Below are 22528 nucleotides of genomic sequence, written 5' to 3'. Positions count from 1 at the left end.
TGATTTTATCCCAAAACTGAGCCAGATGAAAAGTGTGAAGAATACCTGTTCTAAGGGGTAAACTCTCTTCATTTTGTCATTTAAAGTGAAGCTAGAAGTGTAACTTTGGGCAAAATTCTTTGGTTCTTTTTACCCTAACCCTAGCCAGGCATTAAAAGTATGCCGATGTATGTACCATTTGACAGCATTTTTCACCTCAATGAAAAGTTCCCTAAAGAAGACAGATTATTAAAGAAGATTCATTTCCAAGAGGTTTTGAAAACCGTTTGGATTGTTTGAGACCCATATTTTTGGGTTTGAGGAAAAAATTCAAATCTCATGATTGGAGGGCTTCTGAGACACCCTGCAGGAAGGTACACTTTTCAACCCTAGCTAGGGTTAGGGTTAGCGATCCCACACGACGTAGAAGTTTTTTACTGTCAGTGCTGCATTCCGGGCCCCCAGTTAACTTTAGGATGAGTGATAATTTGTTCCTATCTGCACTTTTAGTTGTCGGACACTTTTGGCCACTTTTCAATAAATTGCCCCATTCACTGATTTTATCCCAAAAGTGAGCCAGATGAAAGGTGTGAAGAATACCTGTTCCAAGGGGTAAACTCTCTTCATTTTGTCATTTAAAGTGCAGCTAGAAGTGTAACTTTGGGCAAAATTCTATGGTTCTTTTAACCCTAACCCTAGCCAGGCATTAAAAGTATGCCGATGTATGTACCATTTGACAGCATTTTTCACCTCAATGAAAAGTTGCCTAAAGAAGACAGATTTTTAAAGAAGATACATTTCCAAGAGGTTTTGAAAACTGTTTGGGTTGTTTGAGACTCATATTTTTGGGTTTGAGGAAAAAATTCAAATCTCATGATTGGAGGGCTTCTGAGACACCCTGCAGGAAGGTACACTTTTCAACCCTAGCTAGGGTTAGGGTTAGCGATCCCACACGACGTAGAAGTTTTTTACTGTCAGTGCTGCATTCCGGGCCCCCAGTTAACTTTAGGATGAGTGATAATTTGTTCCTATCTGCACTTTTATTTTTCGGACACTTTTGGCCACATTTTAATAAATTGCCCCATTCACTGATTTTATCCCAAAACTGAGCCAGATGAAAAGTGTGAAGAATACCTGTTCTAAGGGGTAAACTCTCTTCATTTTGTCATTTAAAGTGAAGCTAGAAGTGTAACTTTGGGCAAAATTCTATGGTTCTTTTAACCCTAACCCTAGCCAGGCATTAAAAGCATGCCGATGTATGAACCATTTGACAGCATTTTTCACCTCAATGAAAATTTGCCTTTAGAAGTCAGATTATTAAAGAAGATACATTTCCAAGAGGTTTTGAAAACTGTTTGGGTTGTTTGAGACTCATATTTTTGGGTTTGAGAAAAAAAATCAAATTTCATGATTGGAGGGCTTCTGAGACACCCTGCAGGAATGTACACTTTTCAACCCTAGCAAGGGTTAGGGTTAGCGATCCCTCACGACGTAGAAGTTTTTTACTGTCAGTGCTGCATTCCGGGCCCCCAGTTAACTTTAGGATGAGTGATAATTTGTTCCTATCTGCACTTTTAGTTTTCGGACACTTTTGGCCACTTTTCAATAAATTGCCCCATTCACTGATTTTATCCCAAAACTGAGCCAGATGAAAAGTGTGAAGAATACCTGTTCTAAGGGGTAAACTCTTTTCATTTTGTCATTTAAAGTGCAGCTAGAAGTGTAACTTTGGGCAAAATTCTATGGTTCTTTTAACCCTAACCCTAGCCAGGCATCCAAAGCTTACCGATGTATGTACCTTTTGACAGCATTTTTCACCTCAATGAAAAGTTGCCTAAAGAAGACAGATTACTAATGAAGATACATATCCAAGAGGTTTTGAAAACCGTTTGGGTTGTTTGAGACTCATATTTTTGGGTTTGAGGAAAAAATTCAAATCTCATGATTGGAGGGCTTCTGAGACACCCTGCAGGAATGTACTCTTTTCAACCCTAGCAAGGGTTAGGTTAGCGATCCCACACGACGTAGAAGTTTTTTACTGTCAGTGCTGCATTCAGGGCCCCCAGTTAACTTGAGGATGAGTGATAATTTGCTCCTATCTGCACTTTTAGTTTTCGGACACTTTTGGCCACCTTTCAATAAATTGCCCCATTCACTGATTTTATCCCAAAAGTGAGCCATATGAAAAGTGTGAAGAATACCAGTTCTAAGGGGTAAACTCTCTTCATTTTGTCATTTAAAGTGCAGCTAGAAGTGTAACTTTGGGCAAAATTCTATGGTTCTTTTAACCCTAACCCTAGCCAGGCATCAAAAGCTTGCCGATGTATGTACCATTTGACAGCATTTTTCACGTCAATGAAAATTTGCCTAAAGAAGACAGATTATTAACGAAGATACATTTCCAAGAGGTTTTGAAACCGTTTGGGTTGTTTGAGACTCATATTTTTGGGTTTTAGGAAAAAATTCAAATCTCATGATTGGAGGGCTTCTGAGACACCCTGCAGGAATGTACACTTTTCAACCCTAGCTAGGGTTTGGGTTAGCCATCCCACACAACGTAGAAATTTTTTACTGTCAGTGCTGCATTCCGGCCCCCAGTTAACTTTAGGATGAATGATAATTCGCTCCTATCTGTTCTTTTAGTTTTCTGACACTTTTGGCCACCTTTCAATAAATTGCCCCAATCACTGATTTTATCCCAAAAGTGAGCCAGATGGAAAGTGTGAAGAATACCAGTTCTAAGGGGTAAACTCTCTTCATTTTGTCATTTAAAGTGCAGCTAGAAGTGTAACTTTGGGCAAAATTCTATGGTTCTTTTAACCCTAACCCTAGCCAGGCATCAACAGCTTGCCGATGTATGAACCATTTGACAGAATTTTTCACATCAATGAAAATTTGCCTTAAGAAGACAGATTATTAAAGAAGATACATTTCCAAGAGGTTTTGAAAACCGTTTGGGTTGTTTGAGACTCATATTTTTGGGTTTGAGGAAAAAATTCAAATCTCATGATTGGAGGGCTTCTGAGACACCCTGCAGGAATGTACTCTTTTCAACCCTAGCAAGGGTTAGGTTAGCGATCCCACACGACGTAGAAGTTTTTTACTGTCAGTGCTGCATTCCGGGCCCCCAGTTAACTTTAGGATGAGTGATAATTTGCTCCTATCTGCAGTTTTAGTTTTCGGACACTTTTGGCCACCTTTCAATAAATTGCCCCATTCACTGATTTTATCCCAAAAGTGAGCCATATGAAAAGTGTGAAGAATACCAGTTCTAAGGGGTAAACTCTCTTCATTTTGTCATTTAAAGTGCAGCTAGAAGTGTAACTTTGGGCAAAATTCTATGGTTCTTTTAACCCTAACCCTAGCCAGGCATCAAAAGCTTGCCGATGTATGTACCATTTGACAGCATTTTTCACGTCAATGAAAATTTGCCTAAAGAAGACAGATTATTAACGAAGATACATTTCCAAGAGGTTTTGAAACCGTTTGGGTTGTTTGAGACTCATATTTTTGGGTTTTAGGAAAAAATTCAAATCTCATGATTTGAGGGCTTCTGAGACACCCTGCAGGAATGTACACTTTTCAACCCTAGCTAGGGTTAGGGTTAGCCATCCCACACGACGTAGAAGTTTTTTACTGTCAGTGCTGCATTCCGGGCCCCCAGTTAACTTTAGGATGAGTGATAATTTGTTCCTATCTGCACTTTTATTTTTCGGACACTTTTGGCCACTTTTTAATAAATTGCCCCATTCACTGATTTTTTCCCAAAACTGAGCCAGATGAAAAGTGTGAAGAATACCTGTTCTAAGGGGTAAACTCTCTTCATTTTGTCATTTAAAGTGCAGCTAGAAGTGTAACTTTGGGCAAAATTCTATGGTTCTTTTAACCCTAACCCTAGCCAGGCATCAACAGCTTGCCGATGTATGTACCATTTGACAGCATTTTTCACCTCAATGAAAATTTGCCTTAAGAAGACAGATTATTAAAGAAGATACATTTCCAAGAGGTTTTGAAAACCGTTTGGGTTGTTTGAGACTCATATTTTTGGGTTTGAGGAAAAAATTCAAATCTTATGATTGGAGGGCTTCTGAGACACCCTGCATTAATGTACTCTTTTCAACCCTAGCAAGGGTTAAGTTAGCGATCCCACACGACGTAGAAGTTTTTTACTGTCAGTGCTGCATTCCGGGCCCCCAGTTAACTTTAGGATGAGTGATAATTTGCTCCTATCTGCAGTTTTAGTTTTCGGACACTTTTGGCCACATTTCAATAAATTGCCCGATTCACTGATTTTATCCCAAAACGGAGCCAGATGAAAAGTGTGAAGAATACCTGTTCTAAGGGGTAAACTCTCTTCATTTTGTCATTTAAAGTGCAGCTAGAAGTGTAACTTTGGGCAAAATTCTATGGTTCTTTTAACCCTAACCCTAGCCAGGCATCAAAAGCTTGCCGATGTATGTACCATTTGACAGCATTTTTCACCACAATGAAAAGTTACCTAAGGAAGATAGATTATTAAAGAATATACATTTCCAAGAGGTTTTGAAAACCATTTGGGTTGTTTGAGACTCATATTTTTGGGTTTGAGGAAAAAATTCAAATCTCATGATTGGAGGGCTTCTGAGACACCCTGCAGGAATGTACACTTTTCAACCCTAGCTAGGGTTATGGTTAGCGATCCCACACGACGTAGAAGTTTTTTACTGTCAGTGCTGCATTCCGGGCCCCCAGTTAACTTTAAGATGAGTGATAATTTGCTCCTCTCTGCACTTTTAGTTTTCGGACAATTCTGGCCACCTTTCAGTATATTCCCCCTTTCATTGACTTTATCCCAATAGTGAGCCAGATGAAAGGTGTGAAGAATACCAGTTCTAAGGGGTAAACTCTCTTCATTTTGTCATTTAAATTGCAGCTAAAAGTGTAACTTTGGCCAAAATTCTATGGTTCTTTTAACCCTAATCCTAGCCAGGGATCAAAAGCATGCCAACTGATGTATCATTTGACAGCATTTTTCACCTCAATGAAAATTTGCCTAAAGAAGACAGATTATTAAAGAAGATACATTTCCAAGAGGTTTTGAAAACCGTTTGGGTTGTTTGAGACTCATATTTTTGGGTTTGAGGAAAAAATTCAAATCTCATGATTTGAGGGCTTCTGAGACACCCTGCAGGAATGTACACTTTTCAACCCTAGCTAGGGTTAGGGTTAGCGATCCCACACTACGTAGAAGTTTTTTACTGTCAGTGCTGCATTCCGGGCCCCCAGTTAACTTTAGGATGAGTGATAATTCGCTCCTATCTGTTATTTTAGTTTTCTGACTCTTTTGGCCACCTTTCAATAAATTGCCCCAATCACTGATTTTATCCCAAAAGTGAGCCAGATGAAAAGTGTGAAGAATACCAGTTCTAAGGGGTAAACTCTCTTCATTTTGTCATTTAAAGTGCAGCTTAAAGTGTAACTTTGGCCAAAATTCTATGGTTCTTATAACCCTAACCCTAGCCAGGGATCAAAAGCATGCCAACTGATGTATCATTTGACAGCATTTTTCACCTCAATGAAAATTTGCCTAAAGAAGACAGATTATTAAAGAAGATACATTTCCAAGAGGTTTTGAAAACCGTTTGGGTTGTTTGAGACTCATATTTTTGGGTTTGAGGAAAAAATTCAAATCTCATGATTTGAGGGCTTCTGAGACACCCTGCAGGAATGTACACTTTTCAACCCTAGCTAGGGTTAGGGTTAGCGATCCCACACTACGTAGAAGTTTTTTACTGTCAGTGCTGCATTCCGGGCCCCCAGTTAACTTTAGGATGAGTGATAATTTGCTCCTATCTGTTCTTTTAGTTTTCGGACACTTTTGGCCACCTTTCAATAAATTGCCCCAATCACTGATTTTATCCCAAAAGTGAGCCAGATGAAAAGTGTGAAGAATACCAGTTCTAAGGGGTAAACTCTCTTCATTTTGTCATTTAAAGTGCAGCTAGAAGTGTAACTTTGGGCAAAATTCTATGGTTCTTTTAACCCTAACCCTAGCCAGGCATCAAAAGCTTGCCGATGTATGTACCATTTCACAGCATTTTTCACCTCAATGAAAATTTGCCTAAAGAAGACAGAATATTAAACAAGATACATTTCCAAGAGGTTTTGAAAACCGTTTGGGTTGTTTGAGACTCATATTTTTGGGTTTGAGGATAAAATTCAAATCTCATGATTGGAGGGCTTCTGAGGCACCCTGCAGGAATGTACACTTTTCAACCCTAGCTAGGGTTAGGGTTAGCCATCCCACACGACGTAGAAATTTTTTACTGTCAGTGCTGCATTCCGGGCCCCCAGTTAACTTTAGGATGAGTGATAATTTGCTCCTATCTGTTCTTTTAGTTTTCGGACACTTTTGGCCACCTTTCAATAAATTGCCCCAATCACTGATTTTATCCCAAAAGTGAGCCAGATGAAAAGTGTGAAGAATACCAGTTCTAAGGTGTAAACTCTCTTCATTTTGTCATTTAAAGTGCAGCTAGAAGTGTAAATTTGGGCAAAATTCTATGGTTCTTTTAACCCTAACCTTAGCCAGGCATTAAAGGCATGCCGATGTATGTACCATTTGACAGCATTTTTCACCTCAATGAAAAGTTGCCTAAAGAAGGCAGTTTTTTAAAGAATATACATTTCCAAGAGGTTTTGAAAACCGTTTGGGTTGTTTGAGACTAATATTTTTGGGTTTGAGGAAAAAATTCAAATCTCATGATTGGAGGGATTCTGAGACACCCTGCAGGAATGTACACTTTTCAACCCTAGCTAGGGTTAGGGTTAGCCATCCCACACGACGTAGAAATTTTTTACTGTCAGTGCTGCATTCCGGGCCCCCAGTTAACTTTAGGATGAGTGATAATTTGCTCCTATCTGCACTTTTAGTTTTTGGACACTTTTGGCCACCTTTCAATATATTGCCCCATTCACTGATTTCATCCCAAAAGTGAGCCAGATAAAATGTGTGAAGAATACCTGTTCTAAAAGGTAAACTCTCTTCATTTTGTCATTTAAAGTGCAGCTAGAAATGTAACTTTGGGCAAAATTCTATGGTTCTTTTAACCCTAACCATAGCCATACATTAAAAGCATGCCGATGTATGTACCATTTGAAAGCATTTTTCACCTCAATGAAAATTTGCCTAAAGAAGACAGATTATTAAAGAAGATACATTTCCAAGAGGTTTTTGAAAACCGTTTGGGTTGTTTGAGACTAATATTTTTGGGTTTGAGGAAAAAATTCAAATCTCATGATTGGAGGGCTTCTGAGACACCCTGCAGGAATGTACACTTTTCAACCCTAGCTAGGGTTAGGTTTAGCGATCCCACACGACGTACAGATGCAGCCATTCAAAGTGAGCTTTACAGACACGTACCGCAGGTACGTACCGTGGTGCGTGATTGTTTGACCGACAGGGGCACTCGTGGTCCGTTGGTCTGTCGTAGAAAGACTTATTGTAAACGTCTTAACTGTGCCCGTTTTAGATATTTAATTTTACCACTGAATTGAAATCTTAGTAGCTGAGCATAAAAAGAATAGGAGCATACTGTAACGCATGTGAAGGCCATAAACGATAATAATTTTGGAACGTAAACATACAGTATATAGCTGGTCTTGGTACTTTAAAGAAAAAATACACACCAGTATTGCATTTCTCCCTAAACATTGTAAGCTTCGAAGTCTTTAACTAACGTGATACCTTAGTCAACAAGCATACTTTTAGAATTTGATTAAAAGGGAATATAATATGGAATCGCGTATCTCAAGAATTTAGTAATGGTATGATTATATCCGTGTACTGCGGCAGGGCTGTGTAGGGCTGTTTCGCCTGCCTGTTCATGCGAGCTGTCTTGTAGCCTACTGGTCTAGGTGAGTGACTACCAACTAGCAGGTTGTGTGTTTGAATCCAGCTGGTGCTGGCCCTTTCAGTTTTATTTATTTATTTTTTAATCGCGTAACATAAACATATTACCGTATGCAAACTGTACTGTATACAATATGTATATTTATATTTAATGTCTTAACTGTGCCCGTTTAAGTATTGAATATTCATATCTAATTTTACCACTGAAGGGAAATCTTAACATAAACATACAGTATATGGCTGGTCTCGGTACTTTAAAGAAAAAAATACACACCAGTATTCAATTTCTCCCTAAACATTGTAAGCTTTGAAGTCTTTAGCTAACGTGATACCGGAGTCAACAAGCATACTTTTAGAATTTGATTAAAAGGGAATATAATATGGAATCGCGTATCTCAAGAAATTAATAACGATATAATTATATTCATGTTGCAAAAGAACTGCAACGGACATAAAAACTCCCTTGCTTTTAACAGAGCGTTCCATAATTTCTAACTACGAAAATGCCAGGTGAAAGGATTTGTAAACATATTTTGTTAAAGCAAGTCAGTTTTTTCCGCAACACATAAAATACATTTTTCCAAGAAAGTTTAGCCTTTGTCACTAATGAAACCACTAAATAAAGACATAAATATAGAAATCTTAAGATTTGTTTTATGTAATGTTGGTAGCAGGATGAACTGTCAGAGTGTATATTTTGTTGCAGAGTTGCTGCAAGATGTTAACAGTGAAAAAGGTATTTAGAAATGAGTTATTTCAAGATGAAAAAGAAAACATACACGATACATGGTTTCATTATGACCAGAATCGGTCTTAAGTTATTTTTAACTTGATTTACAGTATTTGAGAGGTATGTCTTAACACCGATACTACAGTGCTTAAGTACTGCTCACGTATATGTTTCTAGGTTTATATTATGCATTTCATACGGTTAAATTACTTTTGAGCAACTAATAAGAAGCACGAAACGGTATGCGTTTTAGTTTCGTTTTGTGCTGGGACCCGTGGATTGATTAGAGATATCAAGTACATACAAGTCATTTTTTAAATGTTGTAGTTCGTCTTGAAAAAATGTTACGAGTACATTATCTATCAACAATTACACAGGTTCTGTTTCCATATTGCGGATTTTGGTTACGTAATATTATTTTCTAGATTTCACGTTGTGAATATATGATTTGGGCAAACAGAGCCGCAAAGAAGTACATTATTGGTTGTTGTTTTTTTTTTGCAGTTTTATCTAGAACAAGCGATGCTTAAACCTTTGTCTGATTCTTGTGAAACTACCCACACGACAGTTACAGTACCTATGAGTTGACTTCAGTGATGTCATTGATGGGATGTTTCTAAAAATCCATCCTCTGTAAAACGTCTTCTCTAGTTGTCCTGCATATGTATTCGCTAATGAAGCTGTGTGTTCTGAGCCTGGATCTCTAAATTTCTGTATGAACCAGCTTAGAGGGCTAAAGACAGCTTGTGTTTAAATTGAGTGTAATGCAATTTATGCTTCTAAAGTCATGGTCAGCATTTATTTTTGTACTGTGCTGTAAACTTTTTCTGTGCCAAGTCACATTATTTTATAGCGTTTTTATAGCGTTATCAAATCCGGTGCCGCTGTGTGTTAGTTTCCTGACTCCCATGTCACATGATCTGTGATTGAAACCTGTAAAACCGGTTTAATTCGTCACAGCCACCACTCTTCAGGTGTGAGGGTCTTCTGCTCAGAATGAAACGCTAAAATGTTTGTGTATATTCTAATGGTAGTGGGGGCAGGGTGTGTGGGAACAGGTTTGGTTGAAATTGCATTGGAGATCTATGTTCTTCACACCTGAAACATTTTCTCTGAAAGCATTTTCTTCGCAGTTTAACTGATCTTGTTACAGCATGTTACAGTTTACTATTATTAACCATATTAATTTTAAGTGCTTAATGTAAAATCTTGTAAAAATATATTTTCATTGTTCAAATATACATTAAGTCTGACTATCATATAATAAGTTAAATAAAAAAACTAAAGAAAAAATAGGGTTAAATATAATTCAAAATATTTTGCTAACAATGTTAACTGTTTATGAATAATAAAATGTATTAACTAAGGAGTAGGATGGCACAGTTGTTAGTATGTTTTTTGTTTTGTTTCTTTTTTCATAAATACAACAGTAGTTCCTGATGTCTCAGTGGCTTTCAAAATTAAATTATGCATGCAAACCTGTGAACTAGAAAGATAACTAAGATATCCATCCATTATATTCCATAATATCCATGAAATATATGGCACTGAAATATGTGTGACGCAGTGGTGGCCTGACACGGTGAGGTGCCCTGGCAGCTGTATGATGCAGTGGTGGCCTGGCACGGTGAGGTGCGCTTGCAGCTATGTGACGCAGTGGTGGCCTGGCATGGTGAGGTGCGCTGGCAGCTGTGTGATGCAGTGGTGGCCTGGCACGGTGAGGTGCGCTTGCAGCTATGTGACGCAGTGGTGGCCTGGTACGTTGAGGTGCGCTGGCAGCTGTGTGATGCAGTGGTGGTCGGGTATGTAGAGGTGCACTGGCAGCTGTGTGTTGTGACGCAGTGGTGGCCTGGCACGGTGAGGTGCACTGGCAGCTGTGTGATGCAGTGGTGGCCGGGCACGGTGAGGTGCACTGGCAGCTGTGTGGTGTGACGCAGTGGTGGCCTGGTACGGTGAGGTGCGCTGGCAGCTGTGTGGTGTGACGCTGTGGTGGCCTGGCACGGTGAGGTGCGCTGGCAGCTGTGTGATGCAGTGGTGGCCGGGCACGGTGAGTTGCGCTGGCAGCTGTGTGGTGTGACGCAGTGGTGGAAATGTTCACCATGTTTCACCATGCTGAAAATGTTTGTACCAGACTTTTTTGAGGCCTGTTTAAAAGTCTGATGTTGTAAATTTTATTGTTAAAAAGATCCATGAAAATGTCACTACTAAAGTTAGCTGGTACTGTTGGTATTGTAAGTGGCAAGTAGAGCTCATATTTTAGATTTTGTGTAGTTGCTAGCATTGAACTGTGTGTTGGATGCACATGAATATATTCATTATATGCCAGCGCACCTCACCGTGCCAGGCCACCACTGCGTCACAACACACAGCTGCCAGTGCACCTCTACATACCCGACCACCACTGCATCACACAGCTGCCAGCGCACCTCACTGTGCCAGGCCACCACTGCATCATACAGCTGCCAGGGCACCTCACCGTGTCAGGCCACCACTGCGTAACACCACATAGCTGCCAGCGCACCTCACCATGCCAGGCCATCACTGAGTCAGAGATTAAATAAAACTTCACTCGCACCAAACAAATTTATATTTCTAAATATCACAACATGATCGAATTTAAGTCATTTTAATAACAATGAATAGTCACCTAGGCGTTACAATATAAACATTTATATTGATTTAAATAACGTTTTTATTTAAATCGCAAATGCGGGTTTAAATATATGTGTTTTTTGATTCATAATCAGACAAATGCAACAAATTGATATCTTTGTCTTCTAAGTATCTTCATAAACTTTCAGCATAGCTTTCTCCCCGTTTAGATTTTTTTTGGGATCAAACGTGGAAAGATTAGATTGTAATCGTTTTTATTTTTTAAATACATTTTAGAAAAGTGTAATCTATACTAAAAAGCTGTACACCACCTGCTATAAAGATACATGTTGTAATACTTTCGGGTCCGGATAGGACAGACACAAGAACTCAGACTTGCGGAGTTAAAGCAAGTTAAAGCCTTGATTTTATATATCACCTTTAAAAGTGGCATCTCAAAGCAAAGTAAATACCCAACACTGATTGTACCCATCTGTCATGCTAATAAAGCAGATTGAATTGAATTGAGAGGGGGGGGGGGGTATATTTGCTTTGTGTATAAAGTACATTGTGAATGTTTTCACAGCCTTCACTTTGTCGTTTTTATGCCATTTTTTGACCACGCACGAATATTCCTATGTCCGTATCTTCACAAGGGAATCAGTGCGAATTTTAATACTAATTAAATGACCGCGGGCACTTTCCACCCCCTCTACATTCTCAGAGTAGAACAAACTAACCTTCTAATGAAAGATGGTCCACCCCCCACGGACAGGAAAAGTGCCCACAGGTACTTAAACTTAATATGGTCAGTAACAGTAAACAGTAACATGGTCAGAAGGAGCACGTACAAACGTTTCCAAAATAACCACATGTAAGACTCTGATGCTTAACATGTTTAGGGAAAAAGTGGAATACTGGTGTGTATTTTTTCTTTAAACTACCAATACCAGCCATATACAGTCTGTAACGTAGGGATTTCTATATGTCTTTATTTAGTGGTTTCATTAGTGACAAAGGCTAAACTTTTAGCTTTAGTAACGTGTACATATCTCCCCTTTTTATAAAACGACATGGTTGAAAACTGTTCCAGAGCCACTGTTGTTTCATTAGTGAAAGTACATCATGAAATGCCTCTCCCTGTTCAATCCACTGGAAAAAAGAAAAGGAGCATAAAGCTTCTGATGGTCATAAACAATATTCATTTAGGAGCAGCATCAGAGGTATGTTTTTAACTGCACTGCATTGGAGAGAAAACCATAGTGTTTTTTTTTTTTTTACTCCCTGGCGGAAAATGGCTTCCAGAAGAATCAGTATGGCTCAGAGATTAAATAAAATCACTCGCACCAAACAAATGTATATTTCTAAATATCACAACATGATCGAATTTAAGTCATTTTAATAACAATGAATAGTCACCCATGCATTACAATATAAACATTTATATTGATTTAAATCGCGTTTAAATCACCTTTATTTAAAACCCATAAATAAAGCTGATCCTGTTTAGACTTTTAATTATTTAAAACTGTATTAAAGCAGCACGATACACAATGCAACGTTAATCGCTATCTTTGTCTTCTGTGTAATAATGTTCACCTCTCTGTCCAGCAAATTTACAATAGTAATAATAATGAACTTTATTGTAGATGGCGCCTTTAAAGGTGGCTCCTCAAAGCGCTTTACAGGTTAAAAACAATACTGTTAGGCTGGGAAAATGTTTTTTTTTTTAAGAAATACAAAATGAGATATAATGATATGTTCCGGCTTAGACATTAACGAACAGCATAACGCGTGTACTGTATACACTGCAAGTACAACCCCCCTCTCTGCAGGAGTGCTGGCTGTGACGAATTGAACCGGTTTCACGGGTATTTTCAAAGTAGGAGGCGAGATTTCCAGCGAAAGACACCTCCCCCCCCTCAAAAACCCAGTAAGTACAGTACTTACTAGTTAAAGGCTAGGCTCCTCAATGAAATCGCTTTAACATGCTAATGCGTTGGTGTAACAGTCCGGGCGTGGCAAGCTTCTAATTTCAACCCGACTACGGCGAAAGGAACCCTTCTTTCATTAGAAGACAATGAACATATTTTAGCCCTGAATGAATTAATAGCAAACATGGTTTACATAAAAGACATTTTTCCAAGAAAGTTTAGCCTTTGTCACTAATGAAACCACTAAATAAAGACATAAATAGAAAAATCTTAAGATTTTTAAAATACATGACTTTGCTTAAATTTATTTGAAAATAAAAACAATTACAACCGCCAGGGGAGAGAGAGAACAGGGGAGGGATGTTGGTTTTGCATAAGGGGCGGGGCTATGGAAATTAGGTCTGTTTGGGAATGTGTGGTTACATGTTCTGGCTGTTTGTGAATTATCGTTGTTGAGTATGGAGTGTTGAGGTATTGATTTTGTGTAATGCTTTATGTTGAAAATTGAGGTGGATTTTGTTTATGATAAACAGGATAAACTGGGATGGGAGGAAGGTTTGGTTTGCGTAAGGGGCGGGATTATGATAATTGTAGGACTTTGCGTGAGTAAAATGGTTTGATATATTTGATTTTGTATTGTGGTTGTTATCTATGTTTTTGGTTGGTATTATGTTTATATGGTTGTTTTTGTTGGTTGGTTGTTATTATGGTTATTAATAATACGATCTATAGTTGAAATCTGAGCCTAAATAAAAAGAAAAAGCAAGTGATTAGGTTTATGATCAATCTAATTACTTATTCGTTTAAAACGCTATATAAAATAAAGTTTATTATTAATTTGCTGGACAGAGCGGTGAACATTATTATGCATAAGACAAAGATAACGATCCTGATCAGTTTAGAAATCTGTGTACGCTGTAAGGTTTTTACTTCTTAAACTTTTAAAATACACATTTTGAATAGAAAGAAATCCTCTTCCTGGTACAGTACGTAAGTACTTCACCCAACACTACTGACTTATTTATGACAGGTTTAAAAGTAGTAAAACAAGCACAATCCTTCAGCACATCTGACCCTTGGTTGTACAGCATAAACATTTTTTTTCACAGCCTTTCATTTAGAATGTTTGCATTTATTTGATGTGGAGTGATTCAAAGTCAGTATACCCTCACACATATAGAGTTACCAGAATTCCAGAAAAAAAACAACATTTTTTTTTCCTTAAAATAACTGATATTGTACAGTAACTGTTCAGAAATAATTCAAATTAGTTACATCTTGTATTACTGAAAAATACTGATCTCTGACTCATGCTGATCTCTGGTGTTCATTGTATTTCAAAACCATAGAAAAGCAACAGAAATGAAGGGACATTTGATAAACTTTGGGACATTAAGAATTTTAAATGTCGGATTTATAATCTTTCTTGGCAGCTGATTAGGTTTTTGAAATATCACTTGTAGGTCTCTCTATTTTATCTCCATATAAGCTTTGGGATGTATTTCATACAGATTCATGCATATTAAATTAAAATGTATTTTTAAAACATATTTTGTAATCTGGCTCAACATTCTTCTATTTTGTTTCCTGCATGATTCGTTTTATTCTCAACAGCTGTGGAAGCACAGCTTGGAGCTGAAGACAAAGTGTTAAGTGAATCTCCTTCATAAGACTATTACACACTTCATATATGTAAACAAAAATATGTATTTGTACTCAACTATACTGAATTATAGAAGCAGCAGAAGTTAAATTCTTATAATTTTCATCATAAAACCACGTGACTAACCATGAGGAGCTCTATGACTGAAAGAGTACAAATCTATTATACAAATAAATGATCATTTCATTTTGTTTCAGAAAGCAAAGGATAATATTGCATTTCTATGCAGGTAAAAATATTAAAATTCCCTTAAAATTTCCTTTTAGTTGATACAATATGTGTTTCACACCATATTAAACAAAGTGAATTAATATTGAAAGTAAAAATCCAAAAAGAGATTAGTTCTGGGATTTTTTTTTAAAAAAGGCAAGTATAGTTTGTGAATTATAATTTTAAATAAAGGATAAGAATTTGTTTCACTTGGAAGGCGTACAGCCTCAATGCTGAAAACACAGCAGTATTCTTGCCAGTTCCTTTTCCTAATTGCAAAATGTAATGATACAATATTTCATGAGCTTAAATTATTTAACAGTGTCTGAGACAGTGTCTTGAGTTATAAAGCAAAAATATTATTCTCAAGTATGTAATTAAGTCATAAAATAGATCACTTAATGTACACTGGGGAATAACTAAGCATGTGATAAAAAACTTGATCATGCACAAGGTAGATTTTACTTTGCACTAACTGTCTTACTGCATTGTACAAAACTGAACATTTTTCTTCACAGAACCCAAATTTCATGAGATACAGGTATGTAGATTAAACATATTTCTTTTTATTTTTAAACATCCTATAGTTGTGAACGAAAATGTAAGTAAAATTAAACACATTGGAAATATAAATGTAGGTTGCTTCTTAATGTGTTCAAGAAAAGCATTGTCTCTAGAAATACATATTATACTTTATTCATTATTTATGTTTATTCCATAGAGCCAAGAGGAGACCATTTTTAATGTCAGTGAAAGAAAAAACATGCTGCTTCCAAAATGGAAAAAAATAAATCTTATGCCTGCAAAGATTTTCTTTTTCTTCACTAGAATGCAAATGCAATCTTAATAAATGTATCCAGATTTATGCTTCAGGCCGTTTTAGTAGAAAATGTGAGAAGAATATTAGTTTGAATACAAGTATGTCAAATGTTAAAGCATCCTCTGGTGTTAGTTCTTTTAAAGTATTTATTAACAAAGCAGAGCTGCTGTTGATAATGAACATGTTTCCTCAAAGGAAATAGTAATTTTTAGCTTCATTTTGCATCACTAGGTGTTTCTATGTACACTTTGGGGATTGTGGACCTTTCCTGTATGGGATACAGTCACTAGTAGGGATGGGCTGAATACAAATTGAGTATCTGCGTTTGTAACAGATATTTAATATTTGTACCATACGTTTCCACTTTTTCTGAAAAACAAATTCAGACATAATTTCTGCAGTTATCTGTGTGTTTGCAAAGTTGCAGTTTGCCTGCTGTAATGCCAATTAAGCCTACAGGGAACTACAGGGCACTGCTGCAGGATGCAACACCTGCACAATTATCCCTCTGCACCTGCAGAACCATGCACACGTGGTTCCCATGTGAGAGTGTCCCATCTCTCAATGTTGGCAATGTCAGAATTTTAAGATGTTTATCAGTTCACTGATATTGTTTTAATCCCTTTTGATGAATCAAAAGTAAAGTCAATATTGGAACAGTAACTAGTGGGTCAGGTACAGATGGAGGTGCAGCCCACATATCCCCTAATTTTTACAGTGCATTTGTCTGAAAAATCTAAAATACCTGACTTTCCTCACAATAACAGACAAGGTATAGAGAAGTTGGAATAGGGATTGGCAGATTGCTTATAATGGGTGTTGTCTGTTTCATTTTAAAAAATCAATTGTTTAAAAAAACACTTAATTTCTAACAGTATGTTAAAAAAGTTCATAAATAACATAGGTTTAGAATTCAGGAATCATTCTTGTCCTATGGAGGTAAGTCAATTCCTTATGATGGGTATTGTATGTATTTCACATGCTTTAACGAATGGACTCTATTAGTCCAATAAAGCAAGGGTTAACTTTAATGATATATTTCTATATGTGTTGTCTTTATCATATTAAAAACATAAAGAAACACAATGTCTTAAAGAGTGTATTAAAATTGTCAGAGATGGTGTGCAGTTGCTTTAGTGTTTTTTTAATGGCTGTTACATTGGTGTGTATAAATTCCTTTTGTATGCCTTTGTCAGAGGTACAATTGAAACCTGGATTAAATCTGCAACCTTGCCACTCTTCAGAGGCCCAGGCTTACACACCTAGAACAAGTGTCAAACCTAAAAATAGGTCAGCTGACTTAGAGAATTAGGAACACCATTGAGGTGACAATGGGTTACGATACTGGGAGACCAGTAGTTCATTCCCCACAGCGTTCAACAGAATATGATTCGACAAGGATCTCCATCTGGTCTGAACCTACTGCCCTTTTACATTGCCCTATATCAAATGTTACATATACCTCTGAATGTATGTCTTTCTGAACAATGGTTATAAGGGGCTGTGTTGTAACATGTTATAACAAAAGAAGATATTTTGATGGTTTCATGTTGGCTACAAAAACTCAAGACCCCATCATTAACCCTCATCCAGCAAGATTATAACTGAGCTAGGGATTACAACATTTAGGATAACACTTAGCTGCTAGAAAGTAGACAAGTCCCATGCAGACATAACATTAAAAGCCTAAAGTCATTTATGATAAGATAAATCAGATCTCATGTTATGCTAAGTGATAATTAACAGAAACATGTTGCTATTGAGAAATTTAAACAGCTTTAGTGTGATATATTTTTTGAGTAAGACATAATTTGCAGACATTTAATAAAAAAGTAAACTTTAAGCCCTGTATTATCTGTAACATACAGTATATTCAATGCAACATTTATTGGGAGTGAACATTTAGACTTCTTCGAACTCTTCTTATTTTGTTCTAGGGTATTTCATTAATTGTTATTAAAATGGAACTGTTTTTTAAAGACTTAAACAACCTCCTGTTGCCTAAATCCCATCCCTTCCGCTTTACTGAAAACTTGCCTGACAGACATCAGCCCCATAATTGTCAATATTATCCACAGATCCCTTTCAATGGATGTGGTCCCTACTACTTTAAAGACTACATCAATCACTCCAATACTAAAGAACCCTGGCATGGATTCTGATGTAATGATGAACTACAGAACAATTTCAAATTTACTATTTCTATCTAAGGTTTTAAAACATGTGGTTGCACATCAATTACAAGCCCACATGATAGCCAATGATCTATTTGAACTATTGCAGTCCAGTTTTCACATTAATCATAGCACTGAGACTGCTCTTGCCAGGGTTGTGAATAATTTGTTTGTTGCGTCTGAATTGGGAACTATAAGTATTCTTGATTTTAGTGTGGCATTTGATACAGTAAATCATTCAATGTGGCTCAAATGCTTGCAAACATTTTAGTCTATCAATAATACTGTTTTTAACTGTTCCACTCATATCTGACTAGCAGGCAGCATTTTGTTTCCCTTGGTCCTCATAAATCCCCTATCGCCTCAGTCTATCATGGTATTTACTCTTAGGTCCTTTGCTTTTTATTATTTATATTCTTCCTTTAAAACAGATTATATGCAAAAATGGTCTTAGGTTTCATTGTTATGTGGAAGATTTATGTTAAAAACTCTTCCTCCAATGATCTCCCATATCTGTCACTTATCTCTTGTCTATGTGCCAGCAAGCTCTGATTGACATCAAATTACATGAAGGTAAATAGTGACAAAACAGAAATTTTACTGGTAGAAAATGTCAAATAGTCAGGAATCATGGACTCATACTTGCTCTTCTCCTGTCTTTTGTGCCCCGTGTAAATAAAAATTTGGCTAAGACCTCTTTTATTTCATGCTGGAAATATTTCCTGAATTATGCAGTTTTTATGTGTCAGATGCTGGGTGCTTGATTAATGCATTTATAACATCAAGGCTTGATATCTTGAGCTCCTTGCTCTATGGTCTCTATGGACCATACTATGGTCAAAAGATTCTTTGACTCTTTTTAAATCTAAATTTAAAACTCACCTTTTTACAAGGGCCTACAGTATATCTGATTTTGTTACCTGTATGTTCTTGTTTAATTTTATTTACATTTTATTGTATTATTTTTCTCTTTTTTTCTTATCTTTATGTAGAGTGTCTTTGAGTTTTCTTTTATAAAAAAAATATTACTATTATTATTTAGTATCTATTTGATCCAAGGATCTCATCTGGCCATTTTTTGAAAGAATCCAGTGTATTAACTTCATCAACATACTCTGCACTGCTTGGAGTAAAGAATTTCCTCCTATTATTGGTTTTAAAGACAATTTCACATAGTTTCACTTTTGTCCTCTGTTTCATCCTGAATAAGTTTGCTCGATTGGGTTTGTTAATGCCTTTGAGGATTTTTAATACTTGTATCCCTCATAGTTTTGTCTGTTCAAGACTTAAAACAGTAATATGCACTCCTGCACTCCTGATCCTGGTGGGATCAGTGAATAACACTGATTTAAAAGGTCAGCTCCTTCAGCTTGTCAGTGCTGGAAAGTCCCTTAAGGCCAGAATTGTTTATATTATATTTTCTATATTATAAAATAAAACATTTTCTATAACGTGGAAACTCAAACTCCAAAAAACATTCTAAGCGATACCTTTAAAGTGCATGAATATATGTGCATAGGTATATGATTTTATATATATTGTTACGGATGGATGGTGTTGCAAAATTAAAAGAACAATCAGTAGAACTCAAGGTGTTTGCCCTGTTGCAGGCAAATTATTGGAGTGGATCCTGGTGAATTACTCTGGTTAATCACAATTAAGAATAAATATTCAAAACACAGACACACAGGATAAAAGACAAAGAGAATAAACTAAGGGAAGGAGGGAAGGAATGGAAAATGAGACAGAGAGAAGAAACACCATCTTTTGCTTTCATTTTGTACCTGGCAAGAATCTGGCTAAATTATTTAATCCTCATAGAAAACTTTTGAGGAAATATTGATTTCCTTTACTGTGGAATCATTAGGCTAAAAATGTTTTCTCCTAATTTGGTGACACATCATTGGAATAGGGAGATAGATTTACATTATTTTTTCTGGCATCTAGGTTATAGAAAAGAAGGTTTAGTACTTTGTTTTATTATTTTACTTAGGACATTAGCTTTGTTGCTCTCATTGGCCTGTCAAGGTATTTTATAGGATTTCAAGTTTAAGGTGTAGTGCTCGCACTCAGGTAGTGCTGTTTCCAGTTCCTGTACCACCATGGCCAGCAGTCAATTACCAAATCAATCTTCCAATCTGCCCACTCCCATTGCAATGCAGTCAGGCAGGCTGTCAAAACCACTGACTCGTAATTAAATGGCACTTACCTTAGCAGGGTATTTACTCCCACTACTCTGACATTACAGTGCTTATTCTTAGCACTAACTCCCATGACCTGGCACTTTTTTCGCTTGTTATTCCTCTCCTGTGCTTTGTGTTTCTTTCTGGCTTGACTCCCCGATTGTCTCTTTGACCACACTTCGTGGATCTTCCTGTGTTTGTAACCTCTCTCCCATTCTTGACCCAGATCTCCTGATTTCATGTACCCTCTCCAGCATTTGGATCTCCCACCTGCTCAACCATTCTACTTCAATTTCTCCTTTGTACTTCTGCCTTTTCATCTCCATGGTACTCCTGCAGCTATGCAACTGCTGCGTGGCTGCCCAGCTGCACAGCCTTGTCCAGGCTGCCTGCCTTGGCTGCTAGCCTGCATATCCTACCTATATGCTTGCTCATGCAGCACCACTGTCTGTTATCGCCTTCCCTGAGCTCTGCAGCTTTCTTCCCCTGCATTAGGATCCTTCTTCCAACACAGACCACTGCCACTTTCAAGTTTGTTCAGCGGTCCAATACCACAGGGTTAGCATTCTGAGTTTTCTGAGATTGTAAATGTATGCCTCTGAGATCTTGTATTGTAAAACAGGTGTTTTTGTTTAACCTTCTTAAATTTTAAATTTTAAGTTTGTGTTATTGTTTTAGCGTCTGCCAGTGTTGTCCCTGTCTTTAATTGTATCTAAATATTTTTTATATATATATATTTTTTAATTTTATATATTTCAGTTTTATTTGCTAAATTTCCTAAATTGGTATCATCTGCAAACATGACTCGTTGACTAACTGTAGTAGAGTCTAGAGTATTGATATAAATTAAGATCAGTGGTGCTAATACAGATCCCGGTGGTACCCTACTAATTACATTACCCCTTATATGTACTCTGTTTTCCATTAATTTACCAATTCCCAATCCAAGTACACATGCATTCCTAAATGCCTACTAGCTGTAATTTGAGATTTAGGTTTTTTTATGAGAAACATTTTTAAAAGCCTTCTGAAAATCAAAAAACATCATTGTGTTGTAACAGGGATGATAACTGAAGATAGCAATGTTTACATTTCACTGCTTGATTTTCCTACTCTGAATGTTTTTTTTACAGTTATTTTTCACATTGAAAGTATACAAAATTGACATTGATAAGACACACATTTTGTGTGACTCTTATGGTCCCTATTTACACTATACTGAGTGATCTTATTTCCATACAGGGGATCCACTAATTTAATTCTAATAACAGCTTACATGTAATAGCATAATAAAAGTAATAAGAGACTTATTAGTCTATAATTATTTTGGGGGTTTTTATCATACTTTTTTGGGATGGGCAGTTCATTAGCACCTTTCCAGTCTATGAGTACTATGCCTTTTTTGAGCAACTGTTGGAAGGGTTTCATCAATGGTTATGGTAACATACCGTATCTTGTTTTTTTTTGGTACAATTAATAGGATAATAGTGGGGATTTATTAATCACTTGCTGACATTTTTCACAATTAATCTTTTTGTATTTTTTAGTAAATATACAATCTCTGTTCCAGTTTTTAGTGTCAACAGTAGGTTCATTGATTTTAGCCAGTCTAAAGCTAAAATTCATTGTTATTGATGAGTTTAGCACCCATGAGAAATGAAGGTTATAAGGTAGATTATGCCTGTATTTTTAATCTGCGATTTACTGCATGGCTACATGATTTTTGAGTTATGAAAGGACTGGTTGCCTACAATTCCTCAGTACTTAGAGAAAAAGGCTTGAGCTGAAAGCATTAGAGCTTAAACTCGCAGAAAGTTCCAGAATAAATGTGCTGTATGGCAAAAATGGATGTAACAGTGCTGCAAAACCTATTACTTTTTTTTAGCAAGCACACTGACAGAAGCACAATTCCAAGTTCAGTGGTAACCCGATTAGAGAATCAATTCCATCAGATCAAAAGCGTAGCATATCACAAGAACTGTACACTTCCATTGTTGATGATTTACCTACCAGGCATCTACAGTACATAGCCGTGTATGGACAAAATTCAATCTGTAAAAATGTACCTCTGTACATGTATTATCAGTTTCAGATAAGACAAGATGAAAGTAATTCTATAACTGGATTAAAGAACAAAGTCCCAGTGTGGTACATGCAGTATATGAGATCATAACAGCATATTTTTGTTTTCATTTTCTGTTATGGTCATTTTTCTGAATTAGGAAACATTGTTGTGGTCAAATGTACACTCTGTACATTGTCTATCATTTTATCCTGATGTGTCCTGCCATAAATAATATTAATAAACAAGAGATTTTAAACATTTTATGAACAACTAAACATCCAGCTAAC

Source organism: Lepisosteus oculatus, chromosome 7 (genome assembly GCF_040954835.1).
Source record: "Lepisosteus oculatus isolate fLepOcu1 chromosome 7, fLepOcu1.hap2, whole genome shotgun sequence".
Lineage (NCBI taxonomy): Eukaryota > Metazoa > Chordata > Actinopteri > Semionotiformes > Lepisosteidae > Lepisosteus > Lepisosteus oculatus.
The sequence above is the reverse complement of the archived record's forward strand: the minus strand, read 5'-3'. Positions refer to the sequence as shown.